Source organism: Eptatretus burgeri, chromosome 11 (genome assembly GCF_056783735.1).
Source record: "Eptatretus burgeri isolate ZD-2024b chromosome 11, Ebu_testis_v1, whole genome shotgun sequence".
In the NCBI taxonomy this organism is placed as follows: Eukaryota; Metazoa; Chordata; class Myxini; order Myxiniformes; family Myxinidae; genus Eptatretus; species Eptatretus burgeri.
Window position 1 is genome coordinate 20,107,579 of NC_140971.1, and position 10,000 is coordinate 20,117,578.

The window sequence follows — 10,000 nt, forward strand, 5'->3', positions numbered from 1 at the left end:
AACATGGTACATGATCGCGCAAAAATTTAGGGCCACCTTACTCACCATTCTCCTGCGGTGTGCAGTATCAATTTTCGTTCAAATCGATTAACGAAAAAATTATTAAAAAATCAATTCCCGATTCAGTCAAGTACTCTTCGGGAGAATTTGATCAATGCAAAGGACCTCAGTGGTATAGTTCGCTGGAGCTATCTTTTTCCTTTTTCTTTTGAAATGATTTTTTTAATCAACCGCTGTCACACAGGGAACCCAATGGGTTCACGGGTCATCTGGTAACTTATAAACACACGAGCTGCTGCCACCTGTTGCCATCTCCTCGAAGGTCGATCCAAAACTGCAATGCTTCATAAAAAGGCCATTTTTTTTATTCAACCCTGATATTATTTCACGCCAGTTGGCTAGGTGTGGGTACCTCTCTCACCTGCCATGGCACCTCAGCAAAAGCTTTCTGCGACTCATTGGGACTGACTCAATCGGTCAACTTCCCGACCCGGATCTCAACCAATGGTACTCCATCTCTTCTGGATCTGATTTTGACAAATTTCCCTGACAATATCTGCTGCTCTTCCTTCGCTCCAATTGGTTCTTCTGACCACGTCCTTGTTAAAGTGGACATCTCTCTGGCTGTTATTCAAGAACCACCTCACCGCCGTCGAGTCTGGCATTTCACTCAAGCCGACTGGCAGGGTCTCCGAGCAGCCATCAAACTTACAGACTGGTCTCCTATCACTACTTTCTCAAACATCAACTCATCCTGGGAATTCTTTCAAAGAAACTTGCTCTCCCTCATGCACAGATTTATCCCCTCTCGTGTTCAGTTGTCTTACCCTTCCTCCCGCCCTTGGTTTACTGAAGCTTGTGGCGAGGCAGTTGTCCTGAAACAACTTGCCTTTGCCTCATGGAAAGCAAACCCAACTGAGGGCAATCTCAGTTCTTTCCACAAAGCTCAGAACAAGTGTGTATCTACCCTCAGGAGAGCCAGAAAACAACATCTTTCTCATCTCAAGTCTGAACTCCCAAACCTCTCTCCCTCCTCAAAATCCTGGTGGCGTTTAATCAAATCTGTTTCTGGTGTATGTTCCCCCTCCATCCCCTCCCTTACCTCAAATGGCCGCACTGCTGATTCCACACGTGATAAAGCTGAATGTCTAAACTCGGTGTTTGCAGCTAAATCTTGTGTCCTAAACCCATCACTATCTCAACCCACTTTAGCCAGTCGCACCCAACTGTCCCTGGACTCTGTATCCTTTTCTCCTGACAAGGTGGAGAGCTTGCTTTCAAACCTCGAGTCAGATTCTGCAACCGGTCCAGACGGCATCAGCCCACGTGTCCTCAAAGCCTGCTCTTCTGCTCTTGCTCACCCTCTCTCTGTTCTATTCACCCTCTCATTTGCCCAAGGTCATCTGCCATCTGCTTGGAAATCTGCTAACATCACTGCCCTGCATAAAAAACGTGCAAAAACAGATCCCTGTAACTACAGACCAATCAGCCTTCTCCCAATCATCAGCAAGGTGATGGAATCCATCATCGCTTCAGACATGAAATCCTTCCTCTTCTCCAATGGCTTGATTTCCAATCATCAATTTGGTTTCAGACCAGGTCACTCTACCCTGGATATGCTGCTTCTGCTCTCCCATCAATGGATTGAGGTCCTCAATGCCAGACAGGAAATCCGAGCCGTATCCCTGGACATATCACGTGCTTTTGACACAGTCTGGCACCCTGCACTACTCACCAAACTCTCTTCCCATGGTATTCAAGGCCATCTCCACTCATGGCTCGCAGACTTCCTCTCCTGTCGCAGTCAACATGTGGCCCTAAATGGAGTTCTTTCATCCCCTCTTCCTGTGCAGGCTGGAGTTCCTCAAGGTAGCGTTCTGGGCCCTGTTCTTTTTCTGGTTTTCATCAATGATCTCTCGGACTCTCTGGAAAATCCTCTATTTCTCTTTGCCAACGACTCCACCCTCTGCCGTACGATCTGTCATCCCTCAGACCGGCAAGCAGCAGCTTCTTCGCTCACTGCAGATCTGGATAAATCACAAACTGGTCCAACACGTGGAACATGTATTTCAATCCTGACAAATCTCACACTCTCACTATGTCTCTTCGAAAGGACCGTTTACAAACCCCCCCCCCCCCATCCACTTTCTCAACAATCCTCTGGAAGAAGTCTTTTCTTTCAAGCTTCTGGGTCTCACTATCTGCCATGACCTTTCCTGGGAAAGTCACATTTCCAACCTCGCCTCAAAAGCCAGTCGCCGACTGGCATGACTCCGTCGTGCAAAGTCCTTCCTCAGCCCTCTTGAGCTCGTGACCACTTACAAAGCTTTTGTCCGTAGCCTGATGGAGTACTGCTCTCCCCTCTGGGCTGGTGCTCCTGCCGTCCACCTTTCTCGGCTTCACGCTGTCGAAACCAGGGCATTTAAGATCATCGGCATCTCCCGCAATGAAGCTGAGTCTTTGGGCCTCTCACTCAATCACCGCAGGTTGGTCGGTGGTCTTTCTGTCTTCTACCGACTCGTCTCCAGCCTTGCCCCCCCTGCTCTCTCTGCGATTTGTCCCCACCACATTTCCACAGGGCGCTCAAGGTCCGCCAACAACCCCCTTCTGGTAAAACTACCAAAATCACGAATCACTGCTCATCTTCACTCTTTCATTACTCTTTTTTTCCCGCCTTTGGAATAAACTTCCTCACTCTATTCTTTCCCATTCTTCCCTCCAGGCTTTCAAAACAGCTGTTCACCACCACCTCTTATCTTCCCCCATCCAAATCCTCGATCTTTTCTACCCCCCGATAATCCACCCAAGCCCACTTCCTTCAATTCCCCTGCTTTCCTTCCTGAAAGTCCCTGTAATGTCCATCTTCTCTTCGCCATGTTCCCCGTCCCATCCCCATTCCTCTCCCTTCCACAGTTCACCTAATGTGTCTGTTCCCCACTGTTTTGTCCCTTCCACTCCCGCCCCTCTTGTCTCATGCCTCCTTGCTGTGAGTTGTGTGTTAGCTCTCATACGAGCCTCGACCAAGGTATACAAAAAAAAAAAAGATACCTCTGATTTATGAGGTTGTGAACTCCGATCATCAAATATGGTATGAAATGTGGAAAAATAACTATTAAGATGTTCCCATGATCGATTAGATCAGTGAAGGAGCCACGGAATCTCTTTAATGTGTGAATCATTCGAAAACCGAAAATAGTACAAACACAACCTTGACATCAATTTAAAGGCAATTTTACTGCTCATATACTGACTTAACTCTCAAAGATGAAAAAAAGAGTTTGTTGGAAAAAAAAAAAGGTTACCACCTCAGCTAACTTCTCCAAATCTACATCCTTCAAAAAAAGAACCAAGTTTATATCAAAATGATTTCATTTTTGATCGAAATTTAATGGTAGATGTTTCACTTCAAATGAGCAATTTTTGGAGTGTGCGTTATTGGTAGAAACGGGGATTCAGTGTAAAAATTCATTGATGAGATGTCTTAGTGGGTGGAGCCGGTAACCTTGACAACCATTAATTTTTTTCGATTTTCAAATGGTTTGTGGTTCCAGAAATATTTAATCGCAGGTGAGATAAATTTTATTTCTTGCAATATTATTGTAAACCTCCAACAACCACCTCACAATAAGGTAACCTGTTTTGCTGTTTGGTTGTTTGTGTCCTCACTGCTTTGAGCTCCCAATGTTAATCACAACAAAACTTTATACGATCAGATTTTTAACCACGATGCACCTAATAGGGGGTTTTAAACAGTCAAGAGGAGGTCATTTGGTCCATTATCACTCGTTTACACCCTTTCGACCCCATTATGCCTTTACGACGACCCCTTAGACCTTTACACCATTTAGACCTCTCCACACCCGTATAAACCATTTTGCGACATATAAACCCACTTCGGCCCTTTCAACAATTTTCAGACCTATGGACTTTTTAAGACCCTTTTGACACTTTAGACCCATTTTTCTCTTTCGCCTATCGATCCCCTTAGACCCATTTAGACCCCTCAGGCCCTTTTAAGACTCTTGGGCCCATTTAGATCCATACCATAAGACCTTTTTATGACCCTTAAAACGCTTGAGACACCTGAAACTCTTTATGCTGCTTGGATTCCTTTGACCCGTCAGACGTTTAGACCCTTTTTAACCTTTTAAGACCCTTAAACTACTCTGGACTCCTTAGGAAATTGAAAAAAAAACAATTGCTCCAGAAATCGTTTTTGACGATCTTTTTTGTACACCATTGACATTGCATCACAAGTTCCAATGACAAATTGAAACTGATATCCAAAAGTGAAACTGAAACTGAAACTACTGATCCATGGATCAATGGATGGGAGACCAGAATGAAATGCTGTGAGAAATACCAAATGGAAATTACCAAAAGCAAAGCTATGGGGAGTATCGAGAGAGGGGGCAGGTTGGGGACTGAAGAAGTGAAGTGGAGAGGGAAAGGCGCCTGTAGGTGGTCGGTCGCAAATTATCAACCGCGAATACACGGAACCTGCGAATGTCAGGGTCAGGGTGTATTTTAAATTTCAACCTGATCGGACACATGGTCTGGCATTGAGATTTATTTCATATCTTGAATCTGGGTGCAGGGATTTAAATAAAACCTAGTACAAGTATGACTAATGATGTAATAATTTGGGTGGAGGCATATCTGGCAACCTTGTGTCGTCAAAGATTCCCCTTCTGGTTTCCTCGAAAATGTTTTTATACTGGTAGAAGATGGGATATGAAATATACCAGGTAAAAATAAACATACCAAACATAATGGTGGGTCTCACATTTATTAATCAGAAACTGATTTTTATCTTGATTGCCTTGTAATAATGTGAAAAAAGTATTGTTTTTGTAAGATGACCTCAATATTTATAATAATTAACTGTTCACAATTGATCAAGCTTAATAAAGAACCAAAGAAACACAGCACTAATTGTTCTCCTACTTGTGCATGTCGTTGTACTGCTTCGTTGCCTTCTTTGCTGACTTCAACAGACTCTTTGGAGGTTTCTATACAACATACGAAACCTTGTTAGCCAGTTTTACTTGTATAATTGATGACAGTATACCATTTGCATGAAGACGTTAATGACTTGGTGTCTTATTCTGTTTGATGAGGCTGAACACTCTCTCTCCTCTCCAGCATTGCCATGTGGGGTAATCAGAATCAATTTAGCTACTTTTGACTGATCCTTGAAACGTACGAAGCATCACAGTTCTTAACATCTGATATGTAACCACATTTCATATCCATTCTGTGATGCTGTTTGTCCTCCTTCTCTTCTGCCCCTTCCTCATATGCTATCGCTTTTTTTTCGGACTGCATCAGGATTATCATGCTTCTCAATGAGTTGAAAGTCTACAAATTCCTCTTGCAGCCTATCTGTTTTTGCAAGTGCAAACTGAAGGAAGTCAGAATACTTTCCATAGAAAAATTCCACAAGTCAAATGTACACTCTTCCTCCCTTTCAAAATTCTTGCATGGCTGAGGACACCATCATGAAATTATTGTAATTGATGTAAATCCTGAGAAGCACCTTTCACATAAAATGCTCTTACTCCTTTGTGGAACTTCCTATCATCAGCAACATACATGTCACCTTCATCAATAAGTTTTTTTTTTTAGCCTCTGCTTTGTTACTGTTCCAACTGTGAGCTTGGAGTCATCAAGGTATCCTCGAAGTCCACCTTTGCGATATCATCCACCTGATTGATGGCATCCAATGTAGTAGACTGATTAAGCAGTTTCTTTGGAGAAGTTTTTTTGAATTTTTTACTCAAACTGCTTCAGCAACTAGGTATGTACTGGAATCCTGTTGCTGCAGAAGGAGGTTGATTCGAGTGAAAGTAGTAAGCAGTGACTCATCAAAAATTAAGTGTGCTTCATTCATAGGATCTTCAAACACAGCAAGCAGCCTACTCAATCTTGCTTGTAATACACACAAGGAAATTCGACACATCAACATCACACCAATTTACGTGGTACTTTTGACTCATTTGGTACAATTAAGAGACCATCACTCTTAACATATTGTAAATGGCATCTGCCAAAAAAAATACAGGTACCCCAGAACACTAGATCAAAACAAGAAAAATGCAAAATGTTTTTTTTTTTGTAGTTTTTGTCATTCTTTTTTCCAGGGGAGGGGGCATGGGCAAAGACAGTCTTGGGGAAACACACACAACATCAACCACACAACAAATCCTCTCATTAGTAAAGTCTGATTAGTGATGTTGCATGGATGGGTTGACTGACTGCCTGGATGCAACTGAGGTTGTGGATCTACTGATTTAGGTAATCTACTGATGTCGATCTGTGACCAAGGTTGTCGATCCGCTGTTTGGAGAGGTACTGGGCTGAAAGCATTGAAACCTTGAGGAAAAACGTTGCCCAGCTGATGATTCATGCAGTCAGGAAACCATTCATTGGCTTACAGGTTAAGGTTCTTACTTTAAGTGAGGGAACTGTTTTGAGGTTAACATCATTTACAGCAATCCTTCAAAATATTGTTACGGATTTCAGAATCCGATCCGATGAATGCATCCACACATCCAGGTCCTCAGATAGTAATTTCCTTAAATGCATGTTCAGGATAGACCCATCCCCATGTCTGGTGGGATTCTAAATGTTAAATTGAGAAGGTTAAAGAATAGATCCTTTCTTATGGGAAGCTTTTTCTCTTTACGACAGACACGTTCAAGAACACGAGATACCCATTTCTTTCACGGACGCCGAGACCCGCCTTTTTCCAGCGACGTTGACACACATTTTTCACAGATGCCGAGATCCGCCTTTTTTCAGCGATGTTGAAACACTTCATTCATGGACGCCGATAACCGCCCTTTTTTGATTGGCATTTGACACCGCGAGGAATAATAACGAGAGTGCGGGTTGTCATGGTAACGGTGCGCAAGTGGGGCGAGGTGAATTTGGGGGGAGTCTGTGCTGGCCCAGACAGGCTGCCTATAAAGAGAAGGAGAGGTCCGTTCTTGGCGAACGACAAACAGAGAGCGGTGAGAGCGGCGCGCGCGCGGGTCAGTCGACGAGTGAGGAACGAGTCAGTCCTCAACGAGTGAGGCACGGGTCAGTCGACGGCGAGTCAGTTAGTCAGTCAGTTCATCAGTGCCAGTCAGACGGTTGGCTGCTTCGTCAGTTCCAGTCAGTCGGATGCTCTCATCGTTTCAGTCAGACGGTTTGCTTCATCCGTGCCAGTCAGATGGTGGCTTCATTGGTTTCATTCAGACGTCTGGTTGCTTTGTTGGTTCCAGTCAGACGGCTGGTTGCTTCATCGGTTCCAGTCAGACGGCTGGCTGCTTCGTCAGTTCCAGTCAGATGGCTGGTTGGTTCGTCGGTTCCAGTCAGACGGCTGGATGGTTCGTCGGTTCCAGTCAGACGGCTGGATGCTTCATCAGTTCCAGTCAGATGGCTGGTTGCTTCGTCGGTTCCAGTCAGACGGCTGGTTGCTTCATCAGTTCCAGTCAGATGGCTGGTTGCTTCATCGGTTCCAGTCAGATGGCTGGCTGCTTTGTCAGTTCCAGTCAGATGGCTGGTTGCTTCATCGGTTCCAGTCAGACGGCTGGCTGCTTCGTCAGTTCCAGTCAGACGTTTTCCCTTGGCGTACCAGTATCTTGGGGGTGACGTCGACTGGCGCTCAAGGCTGTTAGCGAGTGAGTGCATGGCAAGGCTGGGTGCTGGCGATGGACAAGACACGCACAAACAGTTCAGGACGTTTTTCTTTGACTGACGACTTATCTTTGGTGAGCGAGACGATTCTTCTTCTCCCCCTGAATGATCTGCTGGGTACCCTTGTCTGTGTTTAGTTGTTAAGTAAGTCAATCCTCGATAAGCATCCACTCTCTGTCTCTTTCCTATAAATTTGATTGATTGTGCCTGATTAATTTTTTATTTGCTTGAGATCATTTTGATCGATTTGGAATTTATTTATTTATACCTCACGTATATAAAAAGTTCTTTTTATTTATTGATTTTCTTATTAATAAATTATTTGTTGACGTTCCATCCTGTCTGTGCTTGTCCTTTCCTTCCATTGATCCAGCATTGTCCGAACCTTCATAGACTGGGAGGTAATTACCACAGACTTCATCAATAATAGTCGGCATGCACCAGTGGATAAAATGCTCGGCCGCCCTAATTAAGAACTAATCAGGACAAGATTGGGGCTATGCCGAGGGCGTGCACCCCGTTCAGGTAACAACGTGACCTCTCGTTAAACGGCATAATTAGACGGAGGACACTGGAACTTGTGGTTAACTGGCAACTGGGGATCGTGGTTCGAAAGCAACCCACCATACCACAACGTTAATTGTGAGCGGTGGCCCCCAGTCCGGCTCTTCCGGAGACAACCAGGGATTAAAAACCCCCTGAGTAACAAACTGGTGTCTTGGTACCCGTAGCCAGAACAATATATTACATTTCAGGATTATCCGATACTGTACAATTGTGTGTGTGTGTGTGTGTGTGTGTGTGTGTGTGTGTGTGTGTGTGTGTGTGTGTGTGTGTGTGTGTGTGTGTGTGTGTGTTCATAAAGCATAACATATTCTCTCTGCTAATTCCCCTACCCGCACCCCTCTCTTCTCTCTCTCTCTCTCTCTCTCTTTGTCCCATCATCGCTCCACACCCTCCTAAAACAGTGTAACAGCCTCCTCCGAGAACTCTTTCTCTCCCCCACCTCTCTCTCTCTCTCTCTCTCTCTCTCTCTCTCTCTCTCTCTCTCTCTCTCTCTCTCTCTCTCTCTCTCTCTCTCTCTCTCTCTCTCTCTCTCTCTCTCTCTCTCTCTGTCTCTCTCTGTCTCTCTCTGTCTCTCTCTCTCTCTCTCTCTCTCTCTCTCTCTCTCTCTCTCTCTCTCTCTCTCTCTCTCTCTCTCTCTCTCTCTCTCTCTCTCTCTGTGTCTGTCTCTCTCTCTCTCTCTCTCTCCCTCCCCATCTCTGGGCGAATCTAGATGGTGGATATCTCCGCACGTGTCCGGACGGTGGTCGTCTCTGCATGTATCCGGGCAGTGGTTGTCTCCGGACATGTCCTGGCAGTGTTTGTCTCCAGACGTGTCCCGGCGGTGTTGGTCTCCGGACGTGTCCCGGCGGTGTTTGTCTCCGGACGTGTCCTGGCGGTGTTTGTCTCCGGACGTGTCCCGGCGGTGTTTGTCTCCGGATGTGTCCCGGCGGTGTTTGTCTCCGGACGTGTCCCGGCGGTGTTTGTCTCCGGACGTGTCCTGGCGGTGTTTGTCTCCGGACGTGTCCTGGCGGTGTTTGTCTCGGGACGTGTCCTGGCGGTGTTTGTCTCGGGACGTGTCCGGGCGGTGTTTATCTCCGGATGGTGTTTGTCTCCAGACGTGTCCGGGCGGTATTTGTCTCCGGACGTGTCCGGCCCGTGTTTTTGGCCGGATGGGAGTTTGGCTCCAGATGCGTCTGGCCGCTGTTTGTCTCCAGGAAGCTTGGATCTGGATGCGTCTGGGTGGTGTTTATGTCCTGGCGGTGTTTGTCTCCGGACGTGTCCTGGCGGTGTTTGTCTCCGGACGTGTCCTGGCGGTGTTTGTCTCCGGACGTGTCCTGGCGGTGTTTGTCTCCGGACGTGTCCTGGCGGTGTTTGTCTCCGGACGTGTCCTGGCGGTGTTTGTCTCCGGACGTGTCCTGGCGGTGTTTGTCTCCGGACGTGTCCTGGCGGTGTTGGTCTCCGGACGTGTCCTGGCGGTGTTGGTCTCCGGACGTGTCCTGGCGGTGTTGGTCTCCGGACGTGTCCTGGCGGTGTTGGTCTCCGGATGTGTCTTGGCGGTGTTTGTCTCCGGACGTGTCCTGGCGGTGTTTGTCTCCAGACGTGTCCGGGCGGTGTTTGTCTCCGGACGTGTCCTGGGGGTGTTAGTCTCCGGACGTGTCCTGGCGGTGTTTGTCTCCAGACGTGCCCGGGCGGTGTTTGTCTCCGGACGTCTCGGGGCAGTGTTTGTCTCCGGACGTGCCCGGGCGGTGTTTGTCTCCGGACGTGTCTG